The 15,528-nt window shown below is 40.8% G+C and overlaps 1 pseudogene; it reads left to right on the forward strand.

Moving 5' to 3' along the window:
* The first annotated feature begins 254 nt into the window (after positions 1 to 254).
* Positions 255 to 13,982, forward strand: LOC124632017 (annotated as a pseudogene).
* Positions 13,983 to 15,528: the final 1,546 nt, after the last annotated feature.

Here is a 15,528-nt window from a genome sequence, read left to right on the forward strand (position 1 = left end):
GTCAACAAAATTATTAACTGTCAGTTCATTCACCCCTCCATTAACAGCTGGAAGCGGTCACAAATTTGCACCGAACATATTAAGCACGCTTGGTCGAGTGGCGACCGAAGCACTTTTTGTCCCAGATTGGATAGCGCGGTGCGGCCCTGGTTCGGAACCCACAAGAAGCAAAACTTTTAGTGATATATCAGGATTTGTTATTTGTTTCTTATAAAAATAACTAGTCATACCATTTATAACCAGTCATTAACAAAATGATTCGTTCACCTGATAACAAGAAGTTTCATTCCGAAACGGACATCCACTTGTCTTCTGGGACTAGCGATGAATCAAATGCTGCGAATCGTAACCCAAAACGCAGGTTAGAGTCAGAGTCGGAATGCTCGCAAGCTATAACAGCAATGGAAACGCTCTTCAAAAATATGCTTGACGAATTGAGACGTGACTTAGAGAGTGGCATTAACAAGATAAGTGATAGCGTTGCTTCAATAAAAGACGACCTAACGTCAATTACGCAAGTCACTGCTGAGATCAAAAAGGATATTCAATCTCTACGTACCGAGCAATCAATAATAAAGCAAACTGTCTCCGACTTAGACACAAAATATAAAGATCTCACGCATGAAATTGACTATCTCAAAGATTCCATCCAATTTGTCAGTGCCGAACAGTCCGATATTACAAATAAAGTTGCTAACTTCAGTAAAATGGTCAACCAGAACACCGAATCAAATAATACCATTCAGGAACTAACTGCTAAAATCGATTCTCTGGAGCAGAGTGCCCGGAATTGTAACATTGAAATATGCAATGTCCCCGAAAGGCGCAACGAAGACCTGGTTGCGCTAATGATAAGCATTGGTTCTGCTATACATTGCAACTTAAAACAGAGTGACTTAATATCAATTCATCGTGTTCCACATGCCCATCGAGATAACAATAAACCCAAGAATATTATCGTAAAAATTACTACGCGTATACTACGGGATAATATTCTCAGCGCGTATCGCTTAAAGAAGGGCCTAAATACTGAACAAATTGGTTTGTCAGGTACTTCATTCCCTGTTTATATGCATGAACACCTTACTTTGAAAAACAAAATTTTGTTTCGTGAATGCCGTGATGCAGCGAAAGCCAATAATTACCAGTTTGTGTGGGTCAAACACGGAACAATTCTCGTACGTGAAAAAGAAGGAGCCAAATCATTCGCAATTAAATATCATGCAGATATCGCTAAAGTTAAGCGGGGTACCGTATCTGAAGTCACAGATTAAGGATGTCCTTCTAAATGGCAATGACTGTTTTTATAATAAGACCAGATTTGAATTTTTACTTTGGTTCTGTGTGGTCAACTTGTTATCTCTTCGTAATTCATTCGTGTTTGTTAATATTAGTATATTTAGATACTAGCTTCTGCCCGCGACTTCGTACGCGGATCCTGTCCCTTATGCCAGCGACTATGGGGTCAGCAAAATCAAAGATCTGAATAGTCGCAATAGACGTGACCATAGGGATAAAAGTAGTGATTCTAATTAGACCGCATTTAAGTTGTGTGTGGCAAAAATATTACACGTAGGTATTATTTCGTAAAAAAACATTAAATAGATGACAAAGTCGTGGTGACTTAGTGGAATTCGTGGTGGTTTAGTGGGTAGAGAACCAATCTCTCAAGTATGAGCGTGCGTCTTTGATTCCAGGTCTGGCAAGTGCCTGCCAATGCAACTTTTCTAAGTTCGTATGTACTTTCTACGTATATTTTGGATACCAATGACCGTTATTTGGAGGGGATGTTAAACTGTAGGTTCCGACTGTCATTGAACATTCTTGGCAGTCGTTATGGGTAGTCAGAAGCCAGTAAGTCTTACCAAGGGGTAACCGGGTTGTGGAGGTCAGATAGGCAGTCGCTCCTTGTAAAACACTGGTACTCAGTTGCATCGTGACTGGAAGTCGACCCTAACATAATTGGGACAAAGGCTCTTGAGATAATAACGACAATAATAATGAGATATAGGCACCGCAAGACATCTGAGGCTGATGACGGGGAGTAGCGACCCCGCGGGGCTATATATACTAAGTTCTCCAGGGAGAGTATACTGTCCCCCATCTCCGGCCGGTCGGAGTGAACCATGACGGGGGTAGGTCTCACGCCTCTGGCTTGGCTTGGCCGTCCAGAGTGGAGTCGCTAGAGCAGGATTAGTGGCCCTGCTCGGAGGGTAGGTGCCTCATGGTAAGCACAGGGAGCGCGTTATCCGCGTTTAAAGTCCGCCGAGGTATCCTCACCCTTCAGCCGCTCATGTCCCTATTGCCCTCTTGTTGCTATTCAGTGACTGGTTACAGTAAGTGAGGTGGCGAGTCTCCACCTGCCGTTTTTACATGTACCTAATACATTGTCATCCACTAACATCCCATCAAAATAGCCCAAGTAGTTTTCCTCCATAGTTAGCAATAGTTTAGCACAGAACCGGGGATTGTCTTTTTTTTAACGACGTCCACCGGGGATTGTCCTTGGGTTCATTTCTATAGTGTATAAAGGGATAATCGTCGGTTTTGTGTCACCATTTCATTAAAGTTGTCTCAAAAGGGCTTCAGCGTGTTGGCTTCGACCCCACGTTTGCCTTCCAAAAATTTGGAACTCTGTAGTCCCGAGGTCTGGAAGAGATATACAAAATAATAATGAAGATAAAACGCAACAAAGTTAGAGAGTGGAGGCTCGTGACGCCACGTCTAGGTATGTAAAATTTGTACTAAGCAGTGACTTAACACGAAATTCAAGCGTTGTTGTATCTTCGTTATTATTTGTTTGTGAGAGAGAGAAAAGAAAAATGCGTGTCCATTATTTTAGGGTTATCTAAAAGACGGACTAATTACTTATTTTGATTCACTATACCTATTTCATAACATTCATTTCTATACATTTCAAGTGTAGTATTGCTCTTGAAGTTCCACATCAGGTGTTCCAGATCTTCGATGTTTACACGTCAATAGAGAGTGCTTATCAGATTGAACCACTTTTGCTAAAACGTCATATCTTTATAAGCTATAGTCTAGCTGGGCTCCTGGGTTTCCACATTAGGTGTTTTACATCTTCAATTTTTATAAGTCAACAGAGAGTGCTTATCAGATTGAACAACTTTTGCTAAAACGTCATACCTCTATATGCTATAGTCTAGCTGGGCCCCTGGAGTTCCACATCAGGTGTTTTAGATCTTCAATTTGTATAAGTCAATAGAAAGTGCTTATCAAATTGAACAACTTTTGCTAAAACGGCATACCTGTATATGGTACAGAGAAGCTGGGCTCTTGGGGTTCCACATCAGGTGTTCCAGATCTTAAAATTTATAATCTCAGCTGAAAATGCTCATCAAATGAAACAATTTTTGCCACGGCACCATATTTGTATCTCTTATAGTTTTATTGGTCTGTTGGAGTTCTGCATCAGGTCTTCAAGTTTCGAAGATAAATTATAGCCTATATGTTGACCAGGCCTAATACTGATACAACAAAGAAAAAATCATTGAAATCCGTTCAGTAGTTCGGAAGATTAGCGTGTACAAACAAACAGACATACAGACATACAGACATACAGACAAACAGACAGAATTTTTTTTTTGGATTTGTGCTCCATTACTGTTTCTAAACCCCACCCAATTATTATTTTTTTAATATATTCAATGTACAGACACAGTTTTTTTACAGATTTATTATATGTATAGATATAGATAACGTAAGGGCCAGTGTCGCATGTAATTTTACCAGTGTTTATGTTTATATATATATGTTGGTGCTGGCACCATTGGTAAGCCTTACTGTCCTTATAATCATCCAGATACTGTTTAATTACACCTGCATGTATAGGTTATTGATTAAACGCATGTGTGAAATATGTCGCCGATATTTGAATGTTCAATATTTTGTAAAAAAATATTTGATTAAACTGTTACACAGTCCATATGTTACTCTCAGTATTTGGTTTTTGAGATATTTGTTAGTATTATATGACCTAAATAATGATATACTTGTATGTAACTTTTCCTTATTACACATGAAAGATCTCAAACATTGTACGTTGTCACTTTATTGTTGTGAAATTGATACTTGTAATGCTGGCTTATGGTTATTATTTTGTACAACTTTCTATTTAAATGGCTAATAATTTGGTCACTTACTATCAAAATTGTCGTGGGATTCGCACTAAACTGCAAATATTGTATATGAACATATTGTCTAATTGCTACGATATTATAATACTCACCGAGACCTGGTTAATACCTGAAATATCTGATAATGAGTTCATTGATTCTCGGTACGTGGTGTACCGATGTGATCGAGATCGTATTGCCACAAATAAAAAGGATGGAGGTGGTGTCCTTGTAGCTGTATTAAAAGGTTTGCGTTCTGTTAGAATTGATAATCAATTTTCTCTAGAAGCAAACATGGAATACGTCCTAATAAAAATTCCCAGTCCATCTAAAGGAATGATACAGATCATCGGTGCGGCGTACATACCACCTAGGACACCTGAATCAATTTTCTTAAAATATTTCGATCTCGTACAGCCCATACTTGCTGACACTAATGTTGAACAATTTTATCTCCTTGGTGATTACAACCTACCAGAGGTTGACTGGATTCCATGTAGTAACCACGTATCATTGTCAGGGGTAACATGTAGTGGCAACTCTGCTACTTGTACGCACCTTGGTGCATTTTTGTCATACCTAAATGCTTGTCAATACAACACTATCAGAAATGCCAATGGAAAATTATTAGACCTGGCCATAAGTAATAACGTATGTTCTGTTATTCCCGCCACCGACTGTTTACTGAAACTTGACAACCACCACCCACCGTTCTGTGTTTTAGTACCACATAAATTGCTCCATTCAACTATGATTCGAAAGCCTATCAAAAAATTTAATTATTATAAAGCGGATTATGAGAAAATAAATGAAGAATTAAGTAAAATTAATTGGTATGAGCAGATTGCGTTAATACAATCTGTAGATGAGGCAGTTAATAGATTTTATAACATTATTTTTAGCTTAATAAAATCTCACGTTCCTTTAGTCAACTCAAAATCCCCAAAATTCCCGATGTGGTTTTCTCCATCCCTGGTACATATGTTTAAAAATAAAGCTAAAGCGTGGGTAAAATGGAAAGTATACCATAATATCTCTGACTATGAGCAGTTCTCGCTATACAGATCTAGATTTAACGCTGAGTGCAAAGCCTGCTACAAAAAATATATGGATTCGGTTGAGGACAGCATTCGTAGCAATGTGAAATATTTTTGGACCTATGTTGCTAATCGGAAATCGTGTGGCAGCGTTCCTTCAAACGTGAAATACGGAGACAATGTTTCGGATAACCCTGAAGAAATTTGTAACTTCTTTTCTGCTTTTTTTGAGTCCGTCTATGAAAAACCGTCCACGAAAAATGTACCGTTGGGAGTGAATTCTGCTGAGCATAATTGCGTATTCAATAGGATAGAGTTGAGCACGCAGCAGATATTGAAGGCACTTAAATCTTTAGACGCCACAAAGGGTCCGGGTCCTGATGGTCTCCCAGTTGGTTTTCTTAAAGCAACGGCAGAAAACATTTGCGCTCCTATAAGTATCTTGTTTAATAAGTCACTGGCGCAGGGAATTTTCCCCGAAATATGGAAGAGTGCGAATATAACACCAATCTATAAGTCAGGCTCAAGACATGATGTGGAGAACTATCGTCCTATATCCATTATTTCAGCCCTGCCGAAACTATTTGAGAGATTAGTCCACGATACAATATATCCTGCTCTTCATCATAATATAATACATCAACAACATGGATTTGTCAAAAAACGGTCAACAACAACAAATTTGATAGCATTTACGGATTATCTTTTTAATAATATGGACTCTCGTATTCAAGTGGATGCCATTTACACTGATTTTCGAAAGGCATTTGACAAGGTTGATCATGAGTTGCTACTGGAAAAAATTTCGTTTAATGGCATACGTGGTGATTTGCTCCGATGGTTCTCGTCGTATATTAAGAACAGAACTCAAAGGGTGGTTATTAATGGATTCAGATCAACTACTGCAATAAGCGTGAGTTCTGGTGTGCCTCAAGGCTCGATTTTGGGACCCTTATTATTTGTTTTATTTATAAATGATATCAGCACTTGTTTTATAAATTCCAAAATCCTGCTGTATGCCGATGATCTAAAAATTTATAGACCCATTACAAAACTCGAAGACAGTAAATTATTACAGGACGATTTGGATCGCTTTAGTGAATATTGCAGGCGTAACAAACTACAATTGAGTATACCTAAATGCTGTTGTATTAGTTTTACGAAAAATAAGAATGCTATTGAATACACGTACTCTTTGGACAACAGCATATTATCGAGGATGTCACTTGTTCGTGATCTCGGGATCCTGCTTGACGATAGACTTCACCTAGATTCCCACATTAATAAAATTGTTAATAACGCATTTCGTATGTACGGCTTCGTGATGAGATCTGCGAAGGAGTTTGTTCGACCCTCCACTTATTTATACTTGTATCAGTGTTTAATAAGATCTCAACTAGAGTATGCAGTGCCGGTGTGGAATCCCTTTTACAATAAATATTCAGAACTTATAGAAAACGTCCAAAAAAAATTTATAAAAGCCATGCATTATCGTTGTTTTCACACAACAGTGTCATACGATCAATTACGTAGAAAGTATGAATTGCTTGACTTGAAGTCGAGACGTACTCTTCTAGAGACTGTATTTTTGTATGATTTGTGTAATAATGTTTATGATTGTATCGATATTCGGAACAAAATCTGTTATATTGTGCCTAGAACGACTGTACACCGTAAGGTTCGTACGCGGCCACCCTTTGCTGTTACCTCTTGTCGAAGTAACGCAGGTTTGCGCGCACCTTTGCGTCGACTTACTGGCAATTACAACAAGTACTTCCCGCATGTTGATATGTTTTGTCTATCGGCCAGTCAATTCAATAATATTATAAAGAAGACAGTTAGTCTATAAAAACCAGTATTTTTTATCTATAAGTATAGTATAGTATAGCTTTTAGGTTCATATTTTTTAATAACTTTTAGCAAATAAGCCTGTTTAATGTATTTTGTGGAAAATGTCGTTGGTAACACATTTGTTCATAATTGCTTGTATTTACCTATATCATGTCAAAATGTAATGTGTCACTGTTTTTTTTCCCAAATAAATAAAAAAAAAAAAAAAAAAAAAAAATCAGATGCAGCTGAGTACCAGTGATTTACACGGAGTGACTACCTATCTGGTCTCCTCAACATAAGCAAAGCTAATTGACAAGATCTGTACTAAGAAACGCGCAAGAAGTCAAATAACAAAGTTAATTAGTGCACAATGTCAGTTTACCTAACTACCAGCCTTCAATCCATTCTTATACTCTTATTTCCTAGATGTACCTACCTCTATTGTCTTACCGATATCTACTTGTCACCATCATCATCATCTCAGCCGTAGGACATCTATCGCTGTACGCACTAAGATTGATTTGTAAAAAGATAGGTTGGTAATCTAATCTTCATTAAGTTGCCTTTTAGGACACAAGGGAGGTCGCACCAGGAGGCGGCCGACATAATGACGCGCGGGGTTGCGATAGTCATCGAGAGGATCCAGCTGCTGGGACTGGAGGTGGCCTTGCACAAATCCGAGGCCATGTGCTTTCATGGGCTTCGGAACGCGCCACCTTCAGGCTCCCAAGTCACGGTGGGGGGGGTTACCATCGGTGTCGAGAGGGCGATGAAATACCTGGGACTCGTCCTCGACAGCCGGTGGAACTTCGTCGAGCATTTCCGACGTTTGGGCCCCAAACTGGAGAAGGCAGGTGCTGCATTCAAGCGGCTCCTGCCCAACCTGGGAGGCCCAAACGCCCCCTGCCGTAAACTCTACGCGGGGGTCATGCGGTCCATGGCCCTTTACGGGGCCCCGGTATGGGCACGTTCGGTACGGCCGCGGGCTGTACACTACCTAAACGTGCCCCAAAGGGTGATAGCCATTAGGCTTGTCCGGGGGTACCGCACGATCTCCCACGAAGCAGCTGGCCTACTTGCTGGACTGCCACCGTGGGATCTGGAGGCGAGGGTCTTCTTGCGCCTGTACGACTGGCGCGAGGAGGCTCAGCGCCGGGGGGAAACTCCGCTGCCGCGGCAAGTTGTCGCGCAGCGGGCGGAGCTCCGGTCACTGCGCCCTCACGTACCGCATGACGCAGGTCCTCACCGGACACGGTTGTTTCGGGAGGTACCTGCACCGAATCGGTCGTGAGGAGGCGCCCGGGTGTCACCATTGTGCGGACAGCCCCGAGGACACGGTGGACCACACAGTCCAGGTGTGCCCTGCATGGGAAGGGCACCGCCGGGTCCTCGTCGAGGCTTTGGGCGGCGGCGACCTCTCGCGTCCGGCCCTGGTTCAGGCCATGGTCCGGGGCGAGAGGGAATGGGATGCCGTCGCCTCCTTCTGCGAAGCGGTCATGCTCGAGAAGGAGGAGGCGGAACGCCAGAGAGTTCGCACCTCTCATTCCGGCCGCCGCGCTGGACCAGGTAGACACCATGGGCGCCGGGTGTCGCGAGATGACTCCCGGCCACCGTAGGCGTGGGTCTGTGGGCGGTGAGTTCGGGTGGCTCATCGTCCCTCTGTCTACTTAGACGACAGACCCGTGTCGACGGCGCGCGTTGTTCCACGCGCTCCTCAAAGAGATGTCAGCAACCCCAGCGGGGCCCAGCAGGTCCAAGGCCTGCCGGGGCTGCGGGTTGTTCGAAAGAGATACCGCGGCCCTGGTACATAAAAGGCCTATGACGGAACACGACGGTTTTTAGTCAGTAAGAGTCTGACACTCCCTCACCGCTGCTAACCCACAGCGGGAGGGGTCATTTGATGATTTTTGACGCCGGGAAAAAAAAAAAAAAAGTTGCCTTTTAGGAATCAATGGGAATGGCCTTTTATAAAAAAAAAATGCTAAAAATATTGTTTATCAGTAGATGTTTATTAATGAAGTTCTTCAATATACACTGAAACATATTTACAACTTACCCTGTAGTAATACAAGAAAAACTAACTATGTAGCTTAGTATTCTGCGAGCGAAGTTCTTTAACAATGCATTCATATGTTCCCTGATAACAACTGCAAGCCATTGCAAGTTCCTTCGCGTTATCTGTAAGCAAAGAGTTTTCATTCCGATTGTACGCGCACAGAATAGGAATCGTAACTGGTGATAGGATAATGGTGATGAAAAATATGTTCTGTTATTGTGGATTTTTTGATAACAATAGTTTCGTACAATAGTGTATCAAACTGCAAACTTTTAATCAGCCGATAGTTTGTGTGGGCTCATAAAATAGTATGAAGTTGAATGGTTGTACGCGTATTACATAGAGCAGGTATTTAGCTGGTCTCAGACCGATTGAAAACTTTGATTGGAATCAACTATTTAGTCTGCTCTTAATGGTGTTTTGTGTTGTAAGATAAAAGGTATATCTACAAAAATAATTGTATATTTTTTTCTAGACCATTCATTTCTTAATGACCTATAACATAAAGACTACCTACCTAATATAACGAAGGAAACAATTAGTCCTCCAAAGAGTCTTAACAATTATCTACAGCGATACCATTTTCAAAGGCCTTTATTACTTGTGTAACAAGAATTCTTCCTCGTATTTCTGTAACGTAAAGTTTACACCACACGTTTGCACATGACTAACAACTAACAAAGCGACAATACTTTACGTTGGCGCCTTGTCCAAACTTTTTTCTATTAAAACTGGTTGGAACTGGCCGGTATTGTGCAAGTTAAATTCAGAACTCACCACGACTTGCCTTGGGGAAATGTCGGCCTTAATGCGATTTAAACATTTATATATATTCATATGTGGGTAGGAATTGTGAGGAACGATTTGTTTGTGTGAGTTGGGCTATTGATTGAAGGTCAATGTTGAAGTATTGTCACGATGTGATGGTTGTCAAGAATTTTTGGTCGTTATGTATTGATTAAATGTTTCGTGCTAAACTCTATATTTTGTAGTTACTGATTGTCTTTCTAACTCAATTGAAAGACGCTATTTACAAAATCATTCAGAAGATTTTGCAAAGAAATGTGTATTCATCGTAGTTGAGAAGCTCAACAGCGAACACAGAACACAACAACACCTTTCCAGGAAAAAATACTTATTACATAGTACAATTTCATAAACGTAACTGCAAATTGACATCTTCCGATTCCCAAATCACCAAAATTAGACTCAAAAGACGCCCAAACTCACTACAAAGCAAAGAATGATTTCCTCAATTCACTAAATCAAATATTGAAAAGGGCAAACAAAGAAAGGCGGGAAGATCCCATGTCCTTACAGAATTCGCGAAGGTAAGTTGTCATGACAAGGGTGAAATGTGCAAACGTCATAAACTTATGCCAGAGGTACTGAATAATATATACTTTTACATAGCTCCGTGTAACAAACACATTTATTGGACAAAAAGGTGCGATGTTAGCAAATTGTTTTGGAATGTTAGTTGATTACCACTACAGAGAAATTAACGTTACACATACTACTATATTACATACTTTAAACATAGATTATACCTATTTACAAAGACTTTTTCTGGTATTTTTTATAGAATAATGAAACATAAAATTAAATGGACACAACCCAAATAAGCGTTAAGTTAAAACAATACACAGATAGTTTTAACAAAACTAAAATATTACATTCCACAAATTAGTTTTACCAAAAGCCACTCTCACCAGTAAGCTACAACTTGATTTACCCCTCTCCCTTCACCCCTGAAGGTAAATAAACGACAAAATGCTTCATACATAACACATAGATGTCAAGGGAATACACTTCTCTCTGATGAATCTCTGCATAATGCAAATGCCATCTGGCGTCCCACAGGGCGCCATCATAGGACCAACGAGGGACGAATTTTATGGTACAACTTAGTACAGGTGGTGTAATAAAAAACTATTTGTTCTAATGGATACAGAACCATGAACAGACTTGGTGAGCAGTGGATGTATAGCAGAAAATTGCGTCTTGTTATGTTTCAAGGCATATGCTTATTGAGGCCACAAATAAAGACGCTTGATTAGTAAACCAATATCAGTGTACCAACTATTACAACAATATTTGTGTATCGCTAAAAGCTTCAAAATATCATATACCAGCGAGAAAATCACCAACACAATAAAAATCGGAAACCAAACCTCTATATCTACTATCATTGGTGTCGACAGCCAGACGTTCTACTAGATAGAATTCTAAAACAGGTTTCAGCAAGCCTTAAAGAAAGTAAGGACATGAATACCGGAGCTCGGCTTACGATCGGCTCCTTAGAGCGTCTAACAAACTGGAGATGCCATCGCTGTCTTCCCGTATAAAGGTACTTCTTTAGGTCAATTTAGGTGTGCATTGCAAACACGCTTACTAAGATACCTAACCGTGAAATAACAATGATCATCGGTGATTGAATTGCGAAAATAGGTAGCACACTAGATGACTCCCATATCAGGAACACTGTCGGCAAATTCGGCCTAGGAGTCAGGAATGAACGTGGAACAAGGCTGCTAGAATTCTGCATCGGAAGAAAATTTACCATCACGAACACGTGTTTTCAACACCATCCTAGACGCCTATACACGTGGAGATCTCCTGGTGACCGTTATCGAAACCAAATAGACTATGTACTCATCAGCACCCGCTGGAAGTCCTCAGTGACCAACGTGAAGTCTTATCCTGGTGCTGATTGCGGGTCTGACCATTGCCTGTTGGTAGCAAACTTTTCCCTACGCTTAAAAGCTACCAAAAGGAGAGAACCCTTAAAACCAAAAACTCTTGCACCAAGTGAAGTTCAATCATTCCGAGAAAACCTCAACACGTCGATGTCAGGCCTGCCGCCACCGTCTGATTTATGTGTAGAGGAACAGTGGGAAGCACTGAAGAGCCACATCTGGAAGTCAGTGGAGAAGATTACCAAGAATCGCGAACCTTCAACAGGCCCGAGACACACTTGGCTCACAACTGCTACCTGGGAAACGATAGAAGACAGGAAGGCTTTAAAAACCTGTGGTCTCACAAGTCAAGAAGATCGTGACAAATACGCAGAGCTCAGTAAGACAATCCAAATGCAATGCCGTCGTGATAAAAATAACTTCATCTCCCAGATTTGTCAAGAAATAGAGAGTCATGCATTAAAGGTGCAAAGCTCTGATCTCTTCAAGAAGGTAAAGCTGCTCACCAACCAATTCAAAGCAAAATCATGGGTGATCGAAGACGGAAATGGCGTACCGCTTCAAGACCTCGACGCAGTAACGAACCGTTGGAGAGAGTACTGTTCACAACTATACAGCAATCCCAGTAATGTGCAGATTCCGGCCCAGATCGAATCCAATAGTTCATGGAGCAATTTGGACCTAGAACCTTCTATAATGCGATCAGAGGTGTCAGCTGCACTAGCCGCCCTTAAAGACAGGAAGGCCCCTGGACCAGATCAACTGACGGCTGAGATATTAAAGGCAATGGGTACAGCTGGAATTGACGCCCTGCACAACATCTGCGATAACATCTGGCGTACTGGAGAGTGGCCCAGCGATTGGACGAGATCTGTTATACTGCCACTTCACAAGAAGGGGTCGACGGCAAAATGTGACAATTATAGGACGCTAGCGCTTGTATCTCACGCTAGCAAGGTTCTGCTTCACATAATCAACAACAGAATTCGCCACTTTTTGGATTGGCAAATCCCACAGGAACAGGCAGGTTTCGTTAAGGGCAAAGGCACTCGTGAGCAGATACTGAATATACGTCAGCTTATTGAAAAGGCTTATGAGTTTAACACACCACTCATCCTGTGCTTTATTGACTACAGCAAAGCCTTCGACTGTGTCGTATGGTCAACTTTATGGAAAGTGCTGAGAGAGCTGGGAGTACCTGAACATCTGGTGGCTCTCATCAAATCTCTATATCTGAGTAATGAAGGCGTCGTAAGAATCGACAGAGCCACCTCGGAGCCGTTCAAGTTTGAAAAAGGAGTCAGGCAAGGCTGTATTCTATCACCAATTTTATTCAATGCCTATGGAGAATACATAATAAGAAGAGCCTGCGAAAACTGGGAAGGAGGTATTACCATTGGTGGCACTAAACTCACCAACCTCCGATACGCAGATGACACCACCCTTCTGGCCGCGAGTGAGGCGGAATTAGTAGAAATCCTGGGCAGAATGGAACGCATCAGTCTAGAGTTAGGCCTGAAGATCAATCACAGTAAAACCAAGGTCATGGTAGTGGATCGCAGTAAAAAAATAAGGCTCACAGGTGCTCTTGGTCTTGAAATTGTTGAAGATTTCATCTATCTCGGCGCAAGCATCAGCAACACCGGACAGTGTGAGAGCGAAATCAGAAGACGCATAGGCATGGCCAAAAATGCAATGTCTCAGCTGCAAGGCGTATGGAGAGATCGAAACATTTCCAAAAAAACCAAAACTAAATTAGTTACCACCTTGGTATTCTCCATCTTCAGCTACGCCGCTGAGACATGGACCTTGAAAAAGGCAGACCGAGCCCGTATTGATGCATTCGAGATGTGGTGCTGGAGGAAGATGTTGCAATTTCCGTGGAATGCTTTTCCCACAAATGTATCAATCCTGCGTGAGCTCAACATCAAGACGAGACTGTCGACCATCTGTATGCGCAGGATACTGGAGTTTTTCGGACACATAGCCAGAAAGGAGGGCCACAACCTTGAACAGCTAATAGTCACCGGGAAGGTTGATGGCAAACGACCTAGGGGCCGCAGTCCAACAAGGTGGTCAGATCAGGTTCGCTCCGCTCTAGACACCCAACTACACAGCGCTCTGCATGATGCGAAGAACAGGCATAGATGGCGGGACACCGTCAGAGAGAAGTTAATCCTAAGAGGACTTCACGACCCTCAGCATTGAGGAATACGACGCAAGGAGGAGGAGGTGTGCATTGTGTATGTACCTATGTGCCTCTGCCAAAGGTACATACGAGACTGTCACAAACTCATTTAGTTATGTAGGTAAATATGGGTTGTGTATGTGTATGTATGTGTTCGTCAAGTTTATTATTGTTTTTGTCAATTTTGTCGTTGAGTTTGTATTGTAACGATGTGATCGAAAATACAAAAATTTGTGTGTTGCATCGCTCCCTTGTCGGACTTTTTCGAATTGTTATATGTAGCCACGGCGGTTCCAGATGTTTGGATGCTCTAAGATCAGCTTGCATCGGAAACGTATTTCAATGTCATTATTACTTTGTTTGGAATTGAATTGTTTTCTCTCGTGGGGATTATGGTACGTGGTTTAGTGTTTTGATATTGATTTTTGGAACTGGTAGTGGATTTTTTTTGATTGAATTTGAAGATTTATTAAGGTATGTTCTATAGTTTCTGAATTTGTAAACATATTGGATGTACGTAATATCTAGAACAAAATTATGACCGTTATGTCAAAATGTCAGATTAAATAAACCTATCTTTTACAACAAAAGTTGCTATTCTACTCCATTACACAAATTGTTTTCAAAAATAACGGCAAGCTTTAACCCAGTAATAAAATAAAAAGTATAATAACACAGCTTCATATAATATTGCAAATTCATTCAAGCAAAGAACGTAAGTTCAAAACCTAATGAGTTCCAATTACTTCTATTTGATCCCTGTATATATCAAGCAAAAGCAATTATGTGCTTTCAAAAATAAACCTTTTAAAGAATTTCGTTTATTACCGAACGAACGTAAGACTTTCATGTACACTTTTAACAGTAATTGGTTAAAAGCCAAAAAGGTTTTATTTAAAACGATCGATGTATACCAGCATAATAGAGTCGAAACATTTTTTTGTTTGTACCGTAAGAGCTCCGAAATTACTGAATCGATTTGAAAAATTCTTTCTCTGTTGAAAAGCTGTTCTCTTCCCAGGTAATATCCCTACTAATATTAAATGCGAAAGTAACTCTGTCTGTCTGCCTGTCTGTCTGTTACGCTTTCACGTGTAAACCACTGAACTGATATTAATAAAATTTGGTACAGACATAGAGTTGACCTTGAGAAATAACATAGGATAGTTTTTATCCCGGACTTTTATAACCGAACTCTACGCGGGCGAAGCCGCGGGCGGAATCTAGTAGACTGTATTTTGTCCTATTACGGGCAGTAGTTCCTACGGGCCGCGGGTGAAACCGCATGAAAACGGCTAGTAGCAAAATAAATTGTAAAAATTGAAGGCTTGCTTATGAAAGCTGTTTACAGGAGGAAATTGAAAAAACCCCATGAATCATGGGTATTAGATGGTTTTTATATCCGATGGTGTGATATCTTAGATTGGAAGGGTTAGGCCGTTTTGAAAATGGAATTAGGGGAACGCTGATGTCGTTGATCATCTGTGGTTTTTTATTCTTTATTTTTTTTTAATGTTCTGTTGTTTGGGTTATTAAAACGATTTTAGCATAGAAGATAAAATTATCCATTAAAGGA

The sequence above is a fragment of the Helicoverpa zea genome, chromosome 7 (assembly GCF_022581195.2).
Source record: "Helicoverpa zea isolate HzStark_Cry1AcR chromosome 7, ilHelZeax1.1, whole genome shotgun sequence".
Lineage (NCBI taxonomy): Eukaryota > Metazoa > Arthropoda > Insecta > Lepidoptera > Noctuidae > Helicoverpa > Helicoverpa zea.